The following is a 24326-nucleotide window of genomic DNA, read 5'->3' on the forward strand; positions in this document are numbered from 1 at the left end:
CCTACCTGGTCTCAAAGGCCAATCTATTGAAGCCCCCCTATAATCCCATACACTACCCTGTCCCCTCCACTAATATCACTCACTCTTTTGTCTGTATTTAATGTAACAGAAACCGTGTCTAGACTGAGTGGCTACTGCCTATAATCCCTACAATATCCAGTAAAATCAATCTGAAACTTGATAGGTACAGTTAGCAATGAGTGAGAGGGCTTAGGTAGATTGATTAGACAATGGACTTCCAGTTTAGTGAGGATTATCCAACCCTCAGATGTATAGAATGTGCACAAGCTTTTAAAGTAACATTTCTTTAGTTCATCTGATCTAAAGCATCCATCCAGCTTATGCAAGTTATATGTCTTGAATATGAAACTGATACCGTGATACAAGAAAGAAATGACATTAATATGAAACCCACTCAAACTACACTAGTCTTGTTCTTTCCCCAGTCACACAGGACCCTATGGGAAACTGTAATTTAAAAAAGGGCAAAAGGTTTTTCTTTTCAAGGGGCGGGGATGGCTGTTTTTCCCCAAATCCGAATGCAGTTTTCCATTCGACGATGATTTAAAACAACATTTCACAACAAAAAAGACAACACATCAAAAATAAATTTCAACAGGAATTTTGAAAACAATAGTTATGCGTTTTAATTTATTTTCAAATATAAAGAACAACAAACTGAGAGCAAAGAGCACTGAGTAACATTTTTAAACTTTTTTTTCAATCTAAATGGTGTATTTTCGTGTCTTACACTAGGGGGTGACACGGACATACATTTAGATTGCTAAGAGGTTTTTTTTAAGGCAGACAAGCTGAGATGGCACTTTCAAAAGGGAAGTGAGAACATTGTGACTTCACTGGTACTAATGTCATTAAGACATATTGAAAGGAAGAAAAGCAGTTACTTCCCAAGATCAGGCATGTCAGTAAAATGCCTAAATAGTGATCTGAAACCTAGTCAAAAAGCCACTGACTACAAAGAAATGAATGTATCGTGTTAAATGCTTGTACAACGTGCTTTAGAATCTGGTGTGTTTTTGATTTGATGTTCTCCACTTATAAACGGATATAACCGCCATTCTACTTTTTAATTTGTTGGTTGATTTATGTTTCTTTCTTGTAGTAATTAGTTTGTGTAATTGTGTAATAAGCAGAGATATTCATTGTACCACAGACCATTATATATTAAATTAGTGAGCAGATAACAATCTGCTCCTTGCATTAGCCTGTGGCGTCATTGTTTCTTAAGGTTTGGCGCTTACTTCTGAATAAGCAGGTCCTCAGTCTTACAGCACACACCTCAGGTAAGGGGCTGGATCACATGATCTGTTCCCAGTAAATCACAACAGACAAACATTACCCCCTGTTTGACCACAGAATGAAATGTTCTGCTTGAACAGTTAGCAGACTAATCTGGAGAAAGCAGGGCACCGGATCTGTGGGGGACAGGACATATTCCAGGAAAAAGGTCCACATACTGGGGCCATCACACCGACAAGACCCATCTGTGTTCTCCCATTCAGACCGGATCGGCTGCAACATGAGAACTTACAAGAAGAATAAAGAATGGAGAACATGAAGGGAAAAAAAAGAAAGTGAACACTGCCAAAGATGCCAGTTCCTCCTTGAATAAAAATGATTACACTGGAGAGGGGAACATTTTCTAGAGGTATTGGAATTCCTTCATTCAGGGAGGTATACACTTCAAATCAACAGACCTGTGAGAAACTGTGAGGACAGAGCTGATATCAAGTTGTCAAAGGAAGAAGTAGTACCAAGTTCCAAGTTATCAACGGATAAGAACATGCACTAGAGAAGAGTTCAGCCTTCTCAGCTGCTTGAAGGCTTTCTATATCAATGGCTGTCTGCACAGATATAATGGATTACATCTAAATGAGAAAGGAATCAATCTGCTTAAAAAAAAGAAATTAAGAACATTTTAACTAGAAATCAAGAGGGGGAAATTCAATATACAGAGGAAGTACAAAAAGTACAAAAGGAAAGCCCAATAAAAAAAACTCAAAAGGCCAAGTTATCAGCTGTTTGTATCTAAATGTCAGAAGCGTTAGTAAACGACGACTACTGTATCAGTATTTGACAATGATGAATGATGAACTGGAATCACAAAATCTATTTAACAGAAAGTGCTAGTGAAGAATACAGTGATACACAGGGAAAAACGGAAAATGATACATAGATACATCCAGAAAGCAGGACAAGAAAGAGCGTGTAGATATGTTGTACTACACAATAATCATAACAACTTTCATTTATGAAGTACCTTTCCAAACCAAAGGATGCTATACAGTGCATATAGTGATAAAGAAGAAAAAGAGAAAAACAAAAAAAGAACATACGGTACACGATAAATTGTAAGGAAACCAAGTCACAGGCCCAAGAAAAAAAGGTGAGTTTTAAGTTAAGATTGGGAAAGAGGCAAAGAATCTGTCTCTTAAATTGTCAGAGGAAGGGTATTTTATAAAAAAGAAGCAGCAACAGAAAAAGCACAGTCACCAAATGTCTGAGATTAGCCCCAGGTACAGGACCAGCCTCAACTGAATGGAACCTATAGGAAGGAAGTGTAAACATGAAGAAGTTCAGAGATGTATGATGGAGACTTAAACGTCAGTTAGAAGATCTTAAATTGAATATCTAAGGTGAAAAGAAGATAAAATGTTTTCACGTGGGGCTCAAAGTACAGGAAAGGATAGAGTATGGCTCCTAGATTCCTGACTATGGCTGATGGGTAATGGGCAAGCCATCCACCATTACTGTGAAACTCTTCAGCTTTTCTAGCTGACATTTGCTGCCCACCAGTAAAATCTCTGTTTTGTTGCTATTTAGCTTCAGGAAATTTGATGTGAACTAGAGATTAATGTCATGCAAACACGAGATAAGTGACAGAGGCAGGAGATCAGAAGGTTAAGAAGTTTTAACATAAATCTGAGAATCATCTGCGTAACAACGAAACTGAAGACCATGTTTGCACATAATCTGACTGAGAGGAAGCATATAAATAATAAAAATCAATGGACCCAGGACTGAACCCTGAGGCAGCCCATGATTGACCGAGACTAAGGGGGATTTATGAAGATCAAAAGAAACAATAAGCTGCCTGCCAGTCAGATATGGGTGGGGCCATTGATATAACAGAATGTCTGCAAGCATTTGAGCAATATTGAATTATTAATTGTATCAAAAACCTCAATAAGATCAAGGAGCATAAGAATACATATACCCCCTGAGTTAGATGCAATGAGTAAATCATTCACAACTCTGACAAGAGCGGTGCCAGTGCTATGATTAGTGCAAAAACAGGAATGGTTCAGACTAATAGTTAGCTAACAAGTGTAATTGATTAGCAACCACATGTTCTAAAACTTTAGAAATAAATTACAAATTAGAAATTTGTCTGTGGTTAATACAGTAGTACAGTACAGCAAAAATACCATTCAAACACAGGTAATTAGCCTAAATCAATTATATTATAATGAGAATCTACAGTATATGAGTCACATATGTAAACAAATATTCAAAATATATGTTTTTAAATATATACAGACCAGCAGTTGCAAATATCAACTGTAATACACTCTTATGTAACTACTATGTAATAAAAACTGGAATATATATATAAAAAGAAGAAATAGTTATAATGGATGATTTTTCTCACTTGGATTGACAAAATAACATTAGGAATGTCAGAAGATAAAATGGTTAACAGGACTAATTACTGTTTGTAATGGCATCTACTTAAAGGAAAAATACCTGAACTGATCTATTTTTAATCAATAACCTTGTACCATAATATAATAAGGGAACAGGACAGAGTTTAAGAAAACGACTCCCGGTCCTGACTCCCATGACGTGCATATTTTAGGACCCTGTGCAGACAGTATATCCGGAATTGACTGGAAAAGGGCTATGGGAAAAACACGGTGAGGAATGGATGGGATGGCAAACAGGGGGCGGTGACGACAGTGATCCAGGTGCAAGGGGGAGTGCAGGAAAACAAGTCCAAAACAGTCCAATGGGAAAATCTAGGCACAGTCCAAAATCCAAAACCAGGTGATCCATCCAAGACAAGACATGAGTAAAAACAGGAACAGGATCAGGGACAAAGAAGCTAAAAAACAGAGTGACAAGACCAGGCACTCCGAGCCCCGGACTCAGCTGGTCAGGACACCATTCAGAAGCCTATGCCTTCAAACTGCAGACGTAGTTAATATTATATATTAAAATTATCAGGCCTTTTATTTATAAATGGATAAAAAACTGGTGTTATTAAAAAAACATCAACCAGACAGCTTAATGCCCATTGACTGGAAAACTGCTAGAATCTAGTAGAGTACACATAACAAAAGTGAATCAAAATCAGACAAAGTAACTACACACCAATAAGTCTTACTTCTATTTCACATAAAGTTACAGAGACAAAAACTAGACCTCAGTCATCTGAATGATGACAGGACCCTAGGACACAATCAACAGGAAAAGAAGTTCTTCCTAAACTATCCTGTTAGAGTTGTTTGAACAAGCAACAGCAGTGATGGATGCAAACACGGCATATGAAATGGTATATTTAGATTTCTACACAAGGGCCATAGGCATCAAAGTACTGCATGTCATTGCATTGAGAACTGCTTAAAGTATTGAAAAAAGAGAGTACAGATAAGAAATGAATGCTCAGATTGATATGATGTAATTAGTGGTGTACCACAGAGATCTGTATTAGAACTACTGCTCTTCTTAATTTATATAAGTAACCCACATTCTGGTACAGTTAACAAACTAGTACAATTCACAGATAATACCAAAATAGGAGGATTAGCAAGACCTACAGAAGCACCAAAGGCAATTCAAATGCACTAAGACAAATGTCAAGACTGGGGAAGCCTTTCTGGGGTAATGCTGACAGCTGAGAGATAAAATCATTGTCTTCAGTAGACCACAGCATATTCCATCAATACTGCCAGGATTGTGTTGATGTTCAGGGAGGTCATACATCTGATGCTACATGCTCTATATACTATACATTTTTGAATACCTTGGAAACTCATTTTGAAAGTATGTAATGCCTCCTATTTACAGTTTATTTTTATTCTTTTAAATGTATTTTTGTTCACATTTTCTAGGATTCTGTTTGATAGCTATGTTTATAATATCATGTATACAGTTCACGTAATGATTTTAATAATCTAATAACACAAATTCTAATAATGGCTAAATGAGCTGATTAATAAAGAGATAGCATGCTTAGACCAGTGCCACCATATTCCCTCTCTCCAGTTAGGAGGTATGAGCCAGGGAGCATTGCTGCAATGGTAATGGTGAGGCAGAGGAAGGGATTCTCAAAAGGACATGCTGTGGAGCAGTATTCAGCCCGGGAGCTTTTGCTTTATGTGTAGGGAAGCACAAGTACGACAATATAATTTAACCTCCTACTGGACTTCTGTTCAATAGCACAATTTAAATATATAAATATTAAATCCATTACACTTGAGTGTTGCATTTATTTTGAGCATCCGTGTACAAAGCGGTCATCAAATAATAGTAAATATCCTCCTCTCACTGCCAGTAGTAACATCAATAGCTGTGGTCATGAGTGTGTGAGGAAGCACTACTGTCTTTATTATGAACTTTCAGAACTGAAACATAGCACAGTTTGTCTTCTTTGGTTCTTCAACATAGTCTGACTTTGCAAATGGCTGAGCTTTCTCAGAAAGAGTGCCGTTCGCCAAAGAATTTGAATTTGTAATTTATGTTCATGCTAGAGACAAAATTAATGGGGGTCTCTGACAGTCTCAAGCACCTCAGTGAATTGCAGTTTCATTTAGATATATCCCCAGTTCTAACCTATAAACATAACCCCACCTCACCCCCACCCTCACAATCCTCCCACCCCCACTCCAAATTGTTTGAATACTTGAATGATTCATTTATTTCTCTGGCGCTTACTGCTCAAACAATCTTTTCATATTTTGTTTGTGTCAGGAAGAAAGGCAAAGGTCAACCACTCAATTATAGCTTAAGAGCTACTAAAAACAAATTAAGATAAACCAACTTCTTTTCTGTTCTCACAACAGTGACTACTGTACAACAATGTAAATCACATGCAGTAAAACCCCTTGAAAGTGCCCCGGACCCTGTGTTGTCTGCACACCAATGAGAGCTTAGTGACTGTGTCAAGTATGCAGCTCTTACCTCAAGGACTGCAGATATAACAGGTCAAGGCCTTCATATGTTCTTATGTACTAAAGGCAGCTGTTACAAAACCCAGACAAGCACGAGAGACAAATCTCAGTTTTCCTTCTGGTAAAATCATTAAAAATGGACTGTAAACATTTTGCTTTGAACAACATGATGTAAGCATGAGAACACTCAGCAAACACGGGATGTCTGATTTTAAGCTATTTTTTAAGAAATCAATATTTTAGTATCTTTCTGTTACTATTAGCACATCAATATTATTAACAGAATACACAGAAAGATTTTAAACCAAGTCATCACCCAGAATTTCAATTTATTCCAGCACATTAGTTTTGTCCCAGACCGTGCCTTAATTTGTAAACCTTAATTAATGGTCAATTAAACAATTAAACATGAAATGCTTTAGTAAATACTTGCTGTGAAAGAGATTAGGCACCCCAGCTGTTCTATATCCATATACCGCTAGAACAGCTAAAATTATACTTTTAAGGTGGATTTCCTCAATGTCAGCATTTAAAAAATCTGAGTAAAAAAAGAAAAGAGAGGCATAGAGTTTTTTAAAGACTCATGCAATCATTATACTCTTTGATTACACTGTTGTAATCACATGCTAGAGGAAGGAATTTCTGGAATCCATCTGTAGACATATTCATCTGTATATGTATTTCTCTTTTATTAATAACACATGTCCTCAGCCAACGAACAAGGCAAGCAGCAATTTAAACTCTAATGTGTTAGAGTGTAACAAGAACAGAGCTTTGTTCTTTAAACATTGCTCCATGTGTGTAAGATTTAATTCACAATGATTCGTTGACTGCAAAAGAATTGTATCTTGTTTGTAAAGTCTGAAGTCTTTGTTCTTCTTCTTCAGCCGTTTTCAACGGCATTATTACTGCAAACACTTCACGACAAAACAGACGTGCTCCACAGAATGACAAATTGCAGAATTCAGAATTCATGTCGGTGTTTACTCAAAGGTAAATTATATGCACACCATTTCAACATTTGAACTGTGTGTAAGAGCATATTGCAAGTCATGCTCGTGATATCTGATTTCATCAGAGTGAGATCGAGGACAAGTTTTTCTGCGTTGTATAATAACTGCTTAAGATGTAAGTTGGAAGTAGAAAATTGGAAGTAGAAAAATCCATTGATCACAGACATTTTGGAATTACACTGACAAATAAGGCAAAACCTACTGTACACAGCTGGTCAACAACAGTGTCAAAGTGTCGCCTAAATTGTCACAATGAAAGACTGCTTTTTGTGAAGCTTCAGAGTGGCAGATTTATTTATATACTTGTGTCTGAAGAAAGGTTTTACTGTAATAATGCCAGAGATACAGTAGCCCCTTTCACTGTTATTGCATTCATACACACCCTGCTCCTTGTACCTTTCTTTTTTGCCTGTGTGCCATCTCTCTCCAGTTAAAGCTTAATCTTTACCTCTCAACATAGCTGTCAGGCACCTCTTGAAAATAATTTTAATATTAGAAAATAATTAAGTTCTTTACAACCAGCTGGACTCTGAGCCTACTAATGCCTTACCACACAGGTGTGCAGGCCCTATTCACAGCATGTTTGGATAGCAGTGACATTTAAGCCTTTTATCTGTCTCTAATGCCATGGTAACTCTTCTATTGATGGAACAAGCATGAAGTTTTGCTTTTGCTGATTAACAGAATCTGGTAAAGAAGTGTAAGGAGCAGTTTCATTTCCACAGTTGTTTATATGGGCAGACACACAAAAAACACTCACAGTTCCAGCAAGAGTCACCTGTCCCTCAACCTCCCAGGCAGGACTGCATTGCTTCAATGTGTAAGGCAGCAAATAGCTAACCATAGTATATTTCTTGACATTTTACACCACAGAGGAATATAATTATGAATTTTAAACAATTAAAGCTGAGGAGAAAAAGCTCTGGAATTATGTCAGCAACAATAAGTCTGCACCCTTCAGGTGTTAGAACTGGCAACACACACCTGTAGTATAATTTTTTGAGCAGAACCACGGCTTTCTGTTTAAAAAATGCAGGAAAGCATTTTTGAGTTTTAATCAGAATAGATGACTTTGGAAGTTTGTTTCTTCCACAAGCCCATTTTGTTTTCTTTCAGAGAAGCTACAAATGCATTAGTTTAAGTGATAGATAAGGTGAAGTTCCTCTGAACGTAATTTAAAAGCAGCCAACTGCAAATCTAAACCAGAAGAGACAACCTCTTCCGTCTGTCTGATCCCTCTATTAACACGCTTTTAGTAAACTCTTAATCTTTTGAAGAGTGTCAAAGGGCCATCCCTTCAGGCTTTTGACATACTTTATAAAACCTGGGGAAAAAATTATTGACATCTCCGTCAGACATTTTGACAGAGCCAGTGTAGATTGGCCTTTGACTCCAGCCAGCAGCACACCGATATCAACTGGAAGGCGGGAGGAGGGGATGAACGACAAAGAACCTCCTTATTAGTTAAGAATTTGTTTACCTTCGGTCTAGAGGTATGACCTCTAATGTACCACACAGCCATTAACTTTCATGTAAGGACTTACGGTCAATAGGGGATTAGCAGAAGCCATCCATGTAAGAGCAGGTAAATAGATACTGCCAAATGGGAGATAAACTGGTTAAGGCTGTTTTTAACCACAGAGTTTATATTGATTACTAATGGCAGTTTGGGAGTTAATCTTAATGTTAATTTTCAATAGACTACAGATTTCAACTTGTTTTACAACTTCCCCCTGTTCATTATTTACCTCATTTGTGTGAGGTGATGTTCAGAAAAATATAAATTCTTTCTAAAAGCCAGCACAGTAATAATCTCTCAAAATCCTTAGCCTGTTTCTAAGTGTTTAGTAAAACATGTCTCAACTTCATGATTCATTACTAACTTATGCAGCTGCATGCTACAGGTATTATGGCAAAATAAATGGCTATATTGTTGATCATACATAAACCAAACTGTGGCCAAAAGCTTTAGTGTTATATAATAGCAAAGTAATATAAAATTAAATATATGTACAGTGTGTTTAAGTGGTTGCATGCATTACATAAGCTGCAGTGCTCTGTAGAACAAACTATGGATTGACTGCTACTGTACAGTACATTAGAAACATTCTTGCACTACAAAACAGTAGTTGAAGTACTTTCATCTGATATTTTAGTAAGCTAGTTGACTGTTATAATTAGATGTATAGCTCGTACAATTTCTGTCAGTTTTATCAATGCTAATTCCTTGATGACGCTTAATTATGAATCTCTCTAGGACTTGAAGGGGAGTTATTAATTGTCAGAAAATAGGCTGTTCTGTCCCTGAAGCTATATATGCTACCGGTAGAAAAAAATGTCTTTGCATACAGTACTTCTTTAGATTACAACATAACTTCAGGCACAGCACAATTCATTACAAACAATGTTTACTAGGAATCACCCTGGAGAAATAATTATATCCTCACATAACAAGAAAAACTGGTCCAATGCACACAGTCTTTACAAAACCTTTTGATAAATGTGAGTTTCTTTGTTTTTGACAGTTGTAAGAAGCTTCAGTCATTTTTGCCACCAATATATGATATACAGTATGTTTAGAGAGCACAAATGTAAGGAGAATGTTAAAATGTTGGCCTTTTCTAACAATGGCAAAAATGTATTTTTCTTCCGCACCCCAATAAAAAAACAACACATTCTACTGCATTCCATCTGTCAGTTACCTAAAAAACCGTGTCTGAAAGAAAGTCAGTTTTTCACATGGCTATCTGTTTTACCAAATATATGTGCAGTTAATCCATTTTCTAACCATTTCATCCTATACAGGGTCGCAGGCGAGCAAAATGCACTAAGTGGGATCATCCTGGATGAGACGGCAGTCCATCGCAGTGCACACACAGACACAAATGCAGACACAAACATACTTTCATGTGTAGTGACATATGTCATTCTAAAATATTGATATCCCATTTGAAGGATCTACTGTATATTATAAAGTAATTTTACACCAAGCATTCCGTTCCTGAGTATCTTGCACCATTTTGATGTGCTTTTTGTAGCACAATACTTAATGATGAAGGTGTATAAAAGACGTTAAGTGCCTGAGAAGGAACATTTAAGATGCTTTGAAATGCTAGGCAGTCTCCTAATCCCAAGAAATTGCAGACAGCTTTTAAGATGTAATAGACATACATATACACACAAATTAGAAACAACCCTCTCCGAAACTCCTTAAGTATACTATATTTAAAGTATATGATCTGCTTAAAGGCATATCAGTAATAGCAATAATATTAATTTTGTTCAATAATGTTAAAATTTAACACTTTAAGACTACAGCAATCTACAGCTCTTTAAGCAATCTGCGTTTCAGATTAAATAGCGATGATAAGTGGTTTCTCAACAGCAGGATTGGCAATGCTGGATGTGTCATGAGCTCTATGGATTTGAAGATAAAGGTGTTGGGCTAGCTGCTGTAGTGATGTAGAGTGATACGTTCAAGTCAGTACGGAGACACAGACCAACAACTGATGATATAAAGGTAAACCGTGCAAATTGAAAAACACAGCTCTGTCACGCTCATGTGAAACGGTACTCTATGGCTTGTTTGAGCTCCTTTGGAACTGCTAACCTGTGCCAGAGCTGACAACAAAATTAGTGCAAAAGGTCATGGTTACAAAACCTGTCATGGGAACAGAAGACCGGGGCTGATAAATTGTCCCCCATTGCGTCAAGACAGGCCACCTGATTGTGCAAAGTAAACTTCCAGAAAGGGAGTTCCATATAAAAAAAATAAATCAAGTGTAAAGAAAAAAAACAGGCAGTGCAGCTGCACAAAGAAAAGAAAGAAAAGGAATCTGTACTGTCCTTGATATATGTACATCAGGGAGCAAACCCAAAAGGAAATATTTGTGAAGCAGAAGGGTAAATGGACCTATTCTGCAAATTTCCCTGGAGAATTCATACATTTCAACACACAACCCAGCCTCCAAATATAAATCTCACCAGAACTCTAACCTTCACCTTGAAACAGAAAGTCATGTACATGCTGCTGGAGCCACAGGTATTGTGATACTCTGAGAGTTTTGAAGTGGACACATCAACCTCAGGCAAAAATGTAAAAAACACTTTCTGTAAAAATGAATTCACATTTTACCAGGAAGTCCTATTTTTTACCTGTATTATATTCACTTCTGCATTTCAAAGTGTATATTGTGAATATTCCCCCTCTAGGTTTTACCATCAAGCATTTTCAACAATATAAGCAAACACATGCGAGCTAATGATTTTCACAATATTGTTGAAACTTGTAGCACAAACCTACTCCTCTCCTATTTTTTCTATAGTGAATTCTAGCAGTCTTCAAAACATAAGAAAAGAAGGTAACACAAGAGACACACAGGTAATACATGTCTTTGAAGATTTTGAATACTAGTACCAAGTTTTCTTGTAATGCTTGACAGGCCTTAAACTCAGAAATGTTGCTCTTCTCTGAATGGGAACTAAGTAATATCTATATACTGTATAACATGGTGAACAGAATAGTACACAATATTTTAAACAAGGAGTTACTAATGCAATATACAATTTTACCACAACACCCTATGATTTTAATTCTAGTCTTTTAGCAATATATGTATTAGCAATATATGTAAGTAGCCTTTAAAGCACAGCATTTCTAATTTTTATAAACAAATTCAAATTCAGCGTTTTTTCTGCTACCCCCACATAACACTCTGCACTCTACATTAAACATCAATCCAAACATCAGTCTACCCAGGTGTTGCCCAGTTTTGAATTTAATCTTTTTTTTTAACTTGTATTTGCTGCTTCTATATTTTTTGACAGAACGTAGATCATTAATATAAAATAGGAAAATCAGTAGCCCTAGTACAGATCCCTGTAGTACTCCACTAATTACATTGCCCCAGTTCTATCCTTATCTGTACTCCCTGTTTTCTACCTTCTCCAATTTTTAATCCAAACACACTTGCTTACATCCCACCAGACCTGTTCTCATCTTTAATTGCACCTACATAGATTGTCCACATAATTAGCTGAATCATAGTTGCAGTATTATCGAAACTGGAGCCTTTTAAGGACACAGCAGTACTTGTAAATCTGGTTTGATACATACAGCTATTGACCCAAAACCAAGTTTTATTCGTTTATGCTCTTGTTTGTGTGCACTCATAGAATTATAACAGCAGATTAGCATGCATCTGTTTCCAGAATCTTGTAAGTGCTAACCTTAGCTGATGGGTTGTTACATTTTTATGTAGCAGAAAAAGCCATTCTACAAGAAGCAGAGTGTCATGCAAGTACATGATCTTGCAACTTAATCTAGAGGGCAAGTACTGTCATTGATTACTACTTGGAGGAATATTGAACTAAAAACACCAGGTGCTCATGTTTGTAAAAATGAATTATCTACGTTACGTACTGAAATGCTATGTGGGTAATTACCAAACAAAGAATTTGAAAAGCTCTTAAGAGAATGAGATTCACTTCAATTTGTGTAGTGAATTAATGACTTCTTCATTTATTGTGGCAGTAACTATGGTTTCAAACAGCACACAATCAAGATGTCATACTGTACAAGCTTCTGCTTTGAATATGCAAGTCCCTTTGTCCACAAATCTCAAATTCCTCAGTGGGAAAGTTTAGTGTTATGCCACAAGACATGTTCTGGTAATTGCAGCAGACAGAGACTTCCTAGAGCTTCAGACTGATTTTAGTTTGATCTGTTTGTTCAGAACACTTCTGAAGATGCATGAGACTTGTTCAGAAGTCATCAAAATTAAACACATAGCGCACATAGAAGAAACCTAATATTTACACATTTCTCTGAAGATAAAAGGGTGCACACATATCAATTGAACATTTAAGATAAAAATCTGTACAATCTCCTGAACAAGGAAAATTTTACACAAGCTTTTTTTGCGCTTATTTTGTGCGAACTGAAACTGAGCACAAAACTTAATAAACTGAGGTTTGGGGAGACATTGTTATGCTTTGGAATTTAGTGCATGGTATGTAATTTAATTTAGAATATGATATATAAACAATTACATTTTCTGCTTTGGGGCTCAGATTTGCTATTATACTCACTATCATCCTCGTGTTTAAGTATGTCATCAGCGCCTGTAAGAAAGATAGGTGCAGCTAAATGTTGGTTTGAAGTGAAGGCAGGCTTTGATGTAGGGCCTAATATGGCCTGTAAAAAGGGATCCTACACTTTGATGTGTTCTTTGACATGTTCCAGACACACTGCACTTGTCCTATTTTGCAGGCTTCAGTCGTAAAATCCATGTAAACACTCCAAAGAAAACTTATTGAGTATTACATTGCTGAGCAGGGAGAGGGGTGTCTTTAAGACCTAGATGGACTTCCAGGGCTGATAGAAGCAACCTTCCAAATCAAAATGCAGTGAAAAGACCTAGGAAACTACCTGAGAAAAATCCAGGCTTACTTAATCAGTTTGATTAAGATTACTTTCCGTCTCTAGAGAGTGATTTAGTGTTGTGGTATACACAGTCTGTGAAACGTGCACAAACATCCTGAAACATTTTTAAGTTGTTATTTTTTATAAATAATAATTCAAGGATGTTGTTCATGAAATAAAAAGACCAAATTTAAAACCGATGTTTAGATTTTAGATTTACACCATCTTCCCATTTTTTTTGCTGGCATTTGTTTTTCTTTTTAAAGTGATGTAGTTAAAACTTTCATTGCAGCTTCCACTTCTCTCTTTTGGGCCAAAGTGTACTCATATTTTTTAGGGGACAGTATTTTATTTAGTCTTTCTGGGCTACAGTTGCTGGGGACTTTAAAACCTCTTTGCTATTTTTTAGACCATCCCAGGGAAGGCAGAAACCAATATCTTATTATGTAAAGGAAAGGTCAGGCTCTGGACTTTTAATTATTATTATTAATGAGGTTATGTCACCATCAATTGAAGCAGTTTATAATTCTTTAGGGCTAGGAGAGGTTCTTTCCAAAGAGGTCTTAATGCATTCTCTTTGACCTTCGGAGTATAAATCAAAGCTCTAGTCTCAACTCTCTCTTCCTAAAAAGGCTTCACGTCAAAGGGAGGTTTTCGGTCTCTATTTCCGTTGTTGGCTGAACTGTAGCGTCTAGTATCTAAAGCGATAACATAAAAATAATCGATACACCTTCGATACCTTACAAGAAAATGTGAGGAAAAGAAGGTATCAAGCAATGAATAATTATTCTTTGATGGCACGTTTTCTAGACATTAATATTTTAACAATTGAAACTTTCTAAAGGTCTCGTGACTGATGCACATAAGTGGTGGTTCAAGTGAGTCTCTTCATGTATGTATAGCTCTGTGGGTTGCAAAGTGCTTTTTAAAAGTTTTGACTATATGTAAATTTACGTAATTAGATCAACATCTAATTCACATCAATTTTACAAAGTCATTTTTTGTACTTGATTTACACCAACAGGTGGCAGCAGCTTGCTTTTAACTGGGTAAGACCTGCATTTTACTTCCTGACTTTATGTACAAATCATTTTGACGTTTCCAAAGCCGACTAAAGTACAGTAGCAGATAGCTACTTGGTTAAAATCACATTACTATCAACTGTTGATGATAAGAAAGAAGATTTTAGAAATACTAATGCGCAAACAAAAGTGTATTTTGTATTTTGATTTCTCACTGCACATTATAAAAATTTACAACCTGATAGTTTTTTTAAAAAAGTGTACACTAAAATAAAATATCCTCAGACTTTTTTAATTTTCTGTCATAATACATTATATTTATTTTCTTAATATTATTACATAATACTACTTTCACCCTACTTGTATGATAGCAGTTTTCAATGTTTGCTCAGTCTCGAGCGACACAATTTGTTGCCTTTACAATTACTGAACTTACGTAAACAGAATCAGTTATTAAAACATATTTCTGACATAAACGTTTTGTATAGACTACTAAAAGAATGCAACAAATTATTGAGGTGAAAACTAATAGCAAGGTTATAATGAATCCTCAAAATATTCCAAACAAGCTTCTTGTTTCGCTTGACTTTTTCGAGTAAAAATACAAATAATATGTTTTTATTCGAATTCCTCATTCTTATCTTACACTGGTAGTTTATAATGAAAATACACTATTAAAACATTTCCCATCCACTTTTAAAAGAATCGATCATGTATTTTTAATAATAATGTGTCCCAGACAGTCCATTCTAAAACCTAAGGAAGAAGAGTGTTCCGCACTATATTGAGTACAGGCATTTATGAAAGTGATGGAAAACTATATAATTATGTTGTTCGGTGGGAATCCCCATGAACATTTACCATGCAATAACCTATAATAATCGGTATTGTTTTAGAGCAGAAAGAGTATTATACAGTATATAGTATATATGGATATTTGGATGATAAAGCATATAAACTCGCAATGTAAACTGTAAACTGTTTACTGTCCTTATCAAATATTACAATAGCACGATAAACTAATATTATTGTTATTTCTTTATATTTTAGTTATACTAATACAAAGGTTTGTTGTTTCAGCTAACGCCGCCCGAAGTTTTTTTTTGTCAATGAATAGAAGTTATTCTCTTTATATTACATTTTCTAGAGCAAGTTACAAATATGTAAAAGTCAAATCAATAATACATTTTAAATGTGTAGATGTTTACAGTACATGATCTTTTAGTGCTACTATATGCTGGTTGTTACCTAAACTCTTGTTCATGCTTAATCGTCATGTACTGTACGGTAGCTCCTTAACATCGATTGTTGTTTTCTAATACCACTTCATGAAATGAAAGTTTATTTAATCGTTGTTGCTCAGAATTACAAAAAAAAACTATACCGATAAATGAATTCTATTGAGAATAACCGTATGCTGTGTTTTTGACGATAGTTATAATTAACATTATACTCTGAATTCTAGACAATGTTAACAAATTACATCCACTGTAAAAATGTGAATATTTTCAAACTATATCCCCTTGATTAAATGAATAATTTACTATGAAAACAACAACTATCAAGATTCATATTCTTAATCTCAATATACATTGTATCTACTTCAAAATGCATTGCTTTCACTTAACGTGTCGAAGTTGTGAAGTCTCGGTATACAATTAAATTTTAGGTTTGCAAAGACATTCTTCTCTCTTTGAGCAATATTTTAACAAAATATGATATAATTATTTTTTATTTAACGTGTTATGAAAACACAATTAAACTGCTAAACTAATTCTATTAAAATATAAAAAAATCAAAATGTAAAAATAAGCACGTATACACAGATACAATCAATCACCTGGTTTTGTATTTTCTTTCACATTTGCCGTATTTTATCAATTTTGTGGTAATTATTCAATCAATAAATAAAATAGTTTTCCGGAAGTTGAAATAAGTTAGCTAAAAGGAACCAATGGTACAAATATGTTCATACTCAAAACAACTCAGCCTAAACACACACCTAATGCACTGACACAGACAGATAAAAAAATATAATAGAGAAGACAAGAAAAAACTGCACTGGTTGAAAGTGCATACTGTACATACATTGGGATTAGTTGTATTTCTATGATCGTCAAATGACCAGACGCTTTGAAAGTGTTAGAGCTGAATATTAAAACAACAAAACCTACAGAAACTTGGTAGAGGTTGACAGATACCAATGTACATATTGTAGAAATAGCAATTTACTTAGCAGATATACAAATTACAGACATTTGGAAGGAATGCTGCTTTTCAAAACAGTATTCTTCAAAGTGTAATTTAATCCTGTGAGGAAACAACTGAATTTTCTCGAAGGCACTGCTGATAACAACATTAAAGGGGAGTCGGAAGTAATGCATGTGGCATGGTGGTGTGATTGCAACTGATGTTGTCTCACAATTCTTGGGCTCAGGCTCAATTTTGTCCTGAGGCACCTTCTGGGGGGAGTTTGCATGTTCTCACTGTGTGGGTATAGTCTGGGTACTCTGATTTTCCCCCTGAATCCAGAGACTTGTTGGCTAGGTTAACTAGCACCTGTAGTCCTGCCTTGCTCCTTTTGTCTTCTTGTTTAGACTCTGGCTCATTGTAGCACTCTAAGGATGAAGCAGTTACCAAAAATAAATGGATGGTAATTCCAAAGCTTCTTTCTCTCCATATGCCCTCATTCCACCATACAGTGGTCATAAAAATCTCCAACTCTCTATAATGGAGTTCAAGCTAGTAATCACAGCAAATAAGGGGTGAAAATAAGCAAAGGGTCATATTCAATTTACCACCTCAAGGAAATGACATGGGAAATGTATACAGAACGTGAAAGCATTGTTTACACATATCTTTCATATTAACAAAGTAATACCAGGTAGGTCACAATACTAAGACAACAAGGAAGTACAAAAGCCCAATTTAGACAAGAGAAAAGTCCATTTTTGTTGGCCTTCTTGTATTGTGGTAAAACTCCTGAATTAAAATCACAACTTGTTTTGTATTCACTTAAACCTGTGGTGTCCCTGCACAATATGTAAACACATTATAAGTTATCATTGCTATGAAATAAGTTATGAAAATAAATTATACTGTATTGTAAATCGTATGTGTAATCAAGGTTCTAAAAGGGTTATTATCTGTAAAAGGAAAGTCAATAATCTTTGTAAAGTTATTTCGCATATATATGTACTGTATGTAAGATTGGTTTCTAACCCTGTTATTTCAATATCTTTATTTATGTGTACTTCTTATGTGTGAACTAATTTATTGAACCAAGAGACAGCATTCTGAAGTTAAAAAGTGTTTTTACACTAACAAAACAGGAATTTAAACTATATCCAGGGGTTTGTGGGGACTTTACTGCTGGCTAATTGTTACCAATCTCGAAACCAAAATGTTTTATCACAAACTGGAAAGTGACCTTTGTTGTTCTATTAAAAACAGATCTTTTGGCAAATTTAGAAAGTGAGGCTTTAATACATTAAAGTGCTTAAGTGAACTGTCAGAAAATTTACTGTGCATTTCAATATAAAAAGTCAAGGTGGTAGAAATCAAGGAGAAATAATAGAAACAATGGGAATGTTGGATCTTACTTTGGCAAGCTGACATGTAACTTTCAAACTGCACGTCAAACTGTCAAGAGCTCGGTAGGACTCACATGACAGTGCTGTTCATTTTCCCTTCTGGACACATGATGGCAGTGCTTGTTCTTTTTAAGTGTCTGAAACAGCTTTATTTTCTAACAAACTAAGACAAAATAACTACAGTACACAATCTAATTCTATCTTAAATTTGCATTATGCTGTTTCACTTTGATAAAAAAAAATTATTCTATATATGTATGTCTTTAAAGATACTGTTTATGCTCATTGGGTTCATTTTTAAGCAAGGAAGAACCTCCCAACCCCCTCCCTGCAAAAATATTACAAAAAATTGTGGTGATCAAATGAAGGCAAATATGTGCCTTCTTTCTTCTTCCGTTGATATTTCTGTACTAAGCCCGTCAGCATTTTCCTAACTGGGGCAATGTTTGTTTTAAAACGGCCACAGCATTCCTTCCATATGTCTTTTTATACAGTGATGTGATACAGTGTGCAATTGATCCAATCAAAATAGCAATTTAGACACATCTTTATAAAACTCTATAAAGCTGCCAGAAATATGATCATCAGTTGGTGGAAAAATTAGCCTTGCTTAATAAGATAAAAGGACGGGTGAGAAACCTCCATACGTTTATCACAGTGTGATTAAAAAAAAAAACTTGTTAAAGTATTCTGGTACAACAAATAATAAAACTTAGTTTACGAAAGACAGAGCCAAAGAATGGCTAAACATTCTATATACTGTACATTGGGACCCAGAGGCATGGCAAAAAGTCAGCGAAGAACGAGATAATCTGTTCTTACCGGCATTTTTTAACGTAGTTTTTTTTATGTTTTTTTGTTCCAAATGAATACAGGTAAATTTGTGGTTGCAGTGTCTCATAACTGGCAAAGCTCTTTCCGCATTTGATAATTTGATAATTCATTTCAATCGTTCACGTAACCACACGTATTCTAATTTTAAAAAACTCTTCTAGGAACCATATGCCCTTAGTCAAAGCAACGCGCTTTTTTTTCCTTTGTAAGACAGAATGGAAGCAAACATTTCTTAAAAGAGAGCTTTTAAGGTCAGATATAAATCTCAAAGGAAAGCTTATGGCAATATTCTTCTTATTGTGTTATGGTTAAGAAACAGTTAAAGCACACGTGAAAAATCAATCTGAAGTCACAAAAACCCTTAAACAGCAACACAGTACTGCATTCTGTGTTTGCAATCCTGATAACAATGTCGTGAAATCTAATTGCTAAATACGTATGTAATTGTGAAACAGCTGTTAACAGTAAAACTATTTTTGTTCCTTAGTAAATAAACATTGAATAAGGTAAAGAATGATAGCTGTAATCCATTCAGTTACTGTACTGCTACAATAAAAATTCAGATTATGTCTGAGGGAAACAAAATCATCCACTTCTTCTGTAGTTGCCTGTGTTTTTCTCCTGTCACATTATTTATACTCAAAAATATCAACAGCGCATTCTGAGGAAAACGTCATCCAACCTAGCGCTCCAGAATTTATTTTTTATTTTGTACAGGAAAAACAAAAAATGTATAAACTGCTTCAAAAACACAGAAAATAAACAAAAAGAAATGTGATTTACATTTTATACTCCTTATCATTTATTTCCTTTATTTTCTTATTAGGACACATTTTTCTGGACATTTACTCATTCCAGCTTTACAACATGGGTATGGTGGCATACACTCTACTGGAAGAAAATGTAATATGTGTATTTTTGTGTATTATTATTTTAGTATCTGCTTTATTAGGTTGCAATACATTTATTTAGAGAGTTTTTATTTACAGATTTTCTGTTATTTTTATCTTCACACTTTACTCTCTCAAAATTTATTATATAACAGGTTATAAAATCAGAAATACAAATTCCTAAAAAGAACAAGGTTTGTTTTATTTTCTTTTTCCCGCTACTCCATTCCTAAATAATAATGTGGTCTAAAGTACTATATTTTAATTTGCATCAACTCTTTGCTGGAAGAAACTGCAAAGTTCCTAAACCTTCTTCTAGCCCAAATAGTTGGTTGCATCTTCTGTTTTTATTGTAAAACAACTATGCCCTGTATCTCTAATACAGTAAGAATTTATTTTTCTCTCAAATAGGTGGCCTAAGAGTGTTTGTTATTGTCAAGACTTTGCTATTAGAAAACATACCAGTGTAGTAGCCTGCAGAATGTCCTGAGAAACAGAGCTTAGTTTTAAAGTGTTAGCTGCAATTCCGGAGAAATTCCTGTTGATTATGATTATGATTTTGGGACAATATGAAGTGCTTTTAACCCCTGAGGAAAAGTAGACTAAGCGTACTGTCATTGTTGTTCATATGAGACATGACATAGTTGGAAACTTTAGAACTGAAGAAACACCTATAGCTTTTGAAACCCTCTGAGAAGAAAGTATGAAAGGATGGAGAAAACTGATATTACATTTAGAGGTGCTATTTAGAGAGTTTTGTTTATTTAGAGAGAATGGCTGGGTTGATCTGCTATTGATTTACTGTATTCAGTTTGTGCAGTGCCTGTGTGATCACAAAGCAGTCCTGCTCTCTAACCAGCATGTTAAATCTACTTATTCATAACATCATGCATTGCTCTAAAACATTTATCTCTATGCATTTACTGCTATATATTGTGAATACAGATCAAAACAGTTGATTACAGTAAGCACAGTATCAAAAAATGGACTAAAACAGTTTTTGCTTAAATTAATGTACATATGAAAAAGCAGAAGAGTAATAAAAGTAGTCTAATATGCTGTAACATTTAATAGTACAATAGTACATTAATGATACAAAATAAGAATTTAATGTGAGTCTATATATTTTTTCTACACAAGCGACTTTTAATTAAACTAAATTGTCATGGAAAATGCAAGTTTTGACATAAAGGCAAAAATGTTTCTGTGATATTATTTAATGCAAAGGGAGATACAGAGAGTTCTGAAAGGACTGTTTTTGATTTCACTCTTAGTAGCTGTTTGCCAGACTTTGGTTCTCCTTACACATTGTGCCATATTTGCCATGCTACGACTTGACTAATACTAAATAAATTATTTGGGGCAGATGTGGAAATGTCAGTGCTAGAGGGCTGTGAGCAAATTTAAAGACTCTGCTGAGTTCAGCACAATAGTGGGTTACAGATTACAGCTGCAAATTGGCCACCTAAACTCAGGCCTAATAGCTAATGCTGGCAATTAAAGTTAATCCACTAATGAACTATTGTCTTCACAAAGATAACATCAGCACTGAGTGTGGGTCTAAGGAAGGAAAATAGCCACCTTAGAATGGACACTTCTGCCTTGCCACAGCACTGCCTCAAATACAGCAATTACCACTTGACTCATATAACAGTTGTATGTGTTTTAAGACTATTGTCATGCTGATGCTTGCCTAATTGCTTTAATTGCCAAACAATACCTTATATATCTTTTTTCTCTGAGCTACTTGTTCTTACTTCGGCATACTATGCAAATTCCTCGACCAGAAAGAAAAAAATATCTGAAATGTGCTACACTTAAAACGATTCCACATTTATCTTTAAACAATTCAAGCACATAGGCATAAGCACAATGAGCCTGGTTGAGCCTTATTTTGCAGGACAAGAGATTAAATCATATCTCGCTAGCAGAATATAAGTATACTTACACATATACTATAAAGTATATTTATATACGATTTGCAGCCCTATTGAAATTTACTAAAATTATCTTCTAAAAGCAATATTATTGACTACAATCTGTGCTCCTTGATGTTGTTCACTTAGTTTACCAGGTAAAACAGGCCAAACAGTAAATAATTTTTAATTTTACTGTTTTACTTAAAACAACATGTATATCCAAATAAACACTTCATTCGTTGAAGACACTTTGATAACAAACATAAACTTGATTCATTTTAAACACTGTTAATTTTAGAAATTAGAAATTTAGAAATTTACCAGATTATCTATATAAATCTATGTAGCCTTCCTGATACAGCATCTACTGGAAACTGTGTCCATGTTTATGTGTTTTTCAAAAGTATTTATATTTGGAATCCATCCTAGACAGCCACATTTGGCACTAAATGTGACTAACAGTCTCAGAGTCCACCTTATCAGGACGTCTCAATTTAGGCTATTGAACACTTCATATGTTTATGATAAATTTGTTTTCCAAAAACAGAAAAATAAAGTAACTAAGAGACATAGATTTACAGGTCATAGTGTGGAGTTTCTTCCTATCATGTCAGAGGTAGCATCAAGCCCGCTAATTCTATCTATATCTGTTGCTCCCTGAATATGAAAACAGACACTGGAGAAAAAATAAGGTGCCAATGGTTCTTAAATCTTCTTGTGCTAACAACAATTAAACTAGCTCACAAATGTTATGGACTAATGTTAAATGAAGTGTCACTTAGATGTAGTGTGGAGGTGTTAAGTAAACAGTTTCCTTGCTAAATTATACACCACAATAAGACAATTTTGTTTTATGGTGTTCACATCATTAGACAAAAGATATGACAAGGGCTGGCAAATGCTTTAGGATTATCATGAATTTCTAATTCATTATTTTGGATTTCCTTTTAATGTGAGGCCCCTAATTAGCTCAGAGCCAACAAAAGCTATGTTGAAGAAAATTAAAGTTCAGTGTTCAATGTCAGAACAGTGCCTTTTATAGCATAAATCTGCAGATTTTCTCATTTGTGTTTCATTAAAAATTCATTTTAATAATTAAAAACAGAGTGTCTTTCTTTTTGTATTGTGTATTTATTCAATCTCATTGCAAGGCTGCTTCCCAGTGGGGGTTTAAAATGTTTCACATGAGTCTTGAACAAATAAAAAATTATTTCATAAAGCCTGGTCAAAATGAAAGAAGAACTGTGGTTTCAGTAATCATTGCTCATAATTTAGAGCTGTTAGATCTTAGGGCATTATAGTTTTTTTAAACTTATATGCTGAATGCTCATGAACAGGTCTCTAGCACAAGTTGGAAATGATGCGTTTTACAGTTTCACTTATGAGAACATTTTATTTTACTGCATACCTGAGGTCTAAACAAGGTCTTGTGTAACAATACTCTGTACGCTAGTAAAGAGTATCTGAAATACGTTATTCTTTACTGAAGTCTCGGGGATATAAGGCGTTGCTATGACAACCAGGTGAAACAGACAGAACACTGTCCTGTTTCATCACAGTTAAGGAGTTTCCTCGACTTACCCCACAGTTAGGGACACTTACTGTCAGAAGAGCAACGAAATGTCCTGTGGCTGTTTCGTAAGGAGTGACACACACCCATCTGAAATGTAAAGAACGCAGCCAAAAAGAAAAAAGTGCAGTAAAGAAATTATAATTCTTCAGCAATAAATCAATAGCAAAGTTCATTTACGAAAATAAATATAACAGGGAGACTTCTAAATACCATTCCAAGAAAACAAAAGAAGACCTTCAGAAAAGCGAGTATGAAATGTGAAAAAAGTACAAAGAATATCTTAAATACATATATACTTGTGCAAACAATACAGCTCTGTATGTGTATGTGATACTGTATATAGTAAATACTATATTTTTACACTTCAGTTACTTTGTAAGCTTTAAATGGAATTGTCTCAAAAGTCTATCTTTATTATTTCACTTTAAAATGTTCCATTCATCTACATACCACACAGCAGAACTCTTCAACTTCTTATAGGAACTCCCATGATGAAACTGATATCATCCTTTGGTCTTTAAGTGTTGCCTCGCTGTCACTGGTGCCCTAGTATTTTCCCTCCCAGTATCTAAACCTCCACACACAGTCACGCTTGCAACTTTCAGACAAGTACAATATGTCCTCCAGGATGCATGCCAGCCCATACATATCAGAAACAAATATGGAAGAGAGTGAACTTTTAGGCCAGAAAATGTGCTCTTCATCCCCAAAATCAATATAAAATATTTAAAAACGCAAGACTGGACTTAACATACCCTTTTAAAATGTTTATGTTTTGTAAAAAAAATGCAATTAACCACAATGTTCATGATATTTTTTGGAAGTGTTCATGATACTTTTTGGAAGAGAAGGAGGACAATTTGC

General features: G+C 34.9%; 1 long non-coding RNA gene across 1 annotated transcript; it reads right to left on the bottom strand.

The window, feature by feature from the left end:
• LOC148650260 (uncharacterized) lies at positions 1-24031 on the bottom strand. The gene is made up of 3 exons (XR_015926065.1): positions 23913-24031; positions 23492-23549; positions 1-1533 (listed from the first exon to the last, which is right to left on the bottom strand). It is a non-coding gene; the product is annotated as an uncharacterized LOC148650260 (long non-coding RNA).
• Between the last annotated feature and the right edge of the window lie 295 nt (positions 24032-24326).

Source organism: Lepisosteus platostomus, chromosome 13 (genome assembly GCF_059453375.1).
Source record: "Lepisosteus platostomus isolate fLepPlt1 chromosome 13, fLepPlt1.hap1, whole genome shotgun sequence".
Taxonomy (NCBI): Eukaryota; Metazoa; Chordata; class Actinopteri; order Semionotiformes; family Lepisosteidae; genus Lepisosteus; species Lepisosteus platostomus.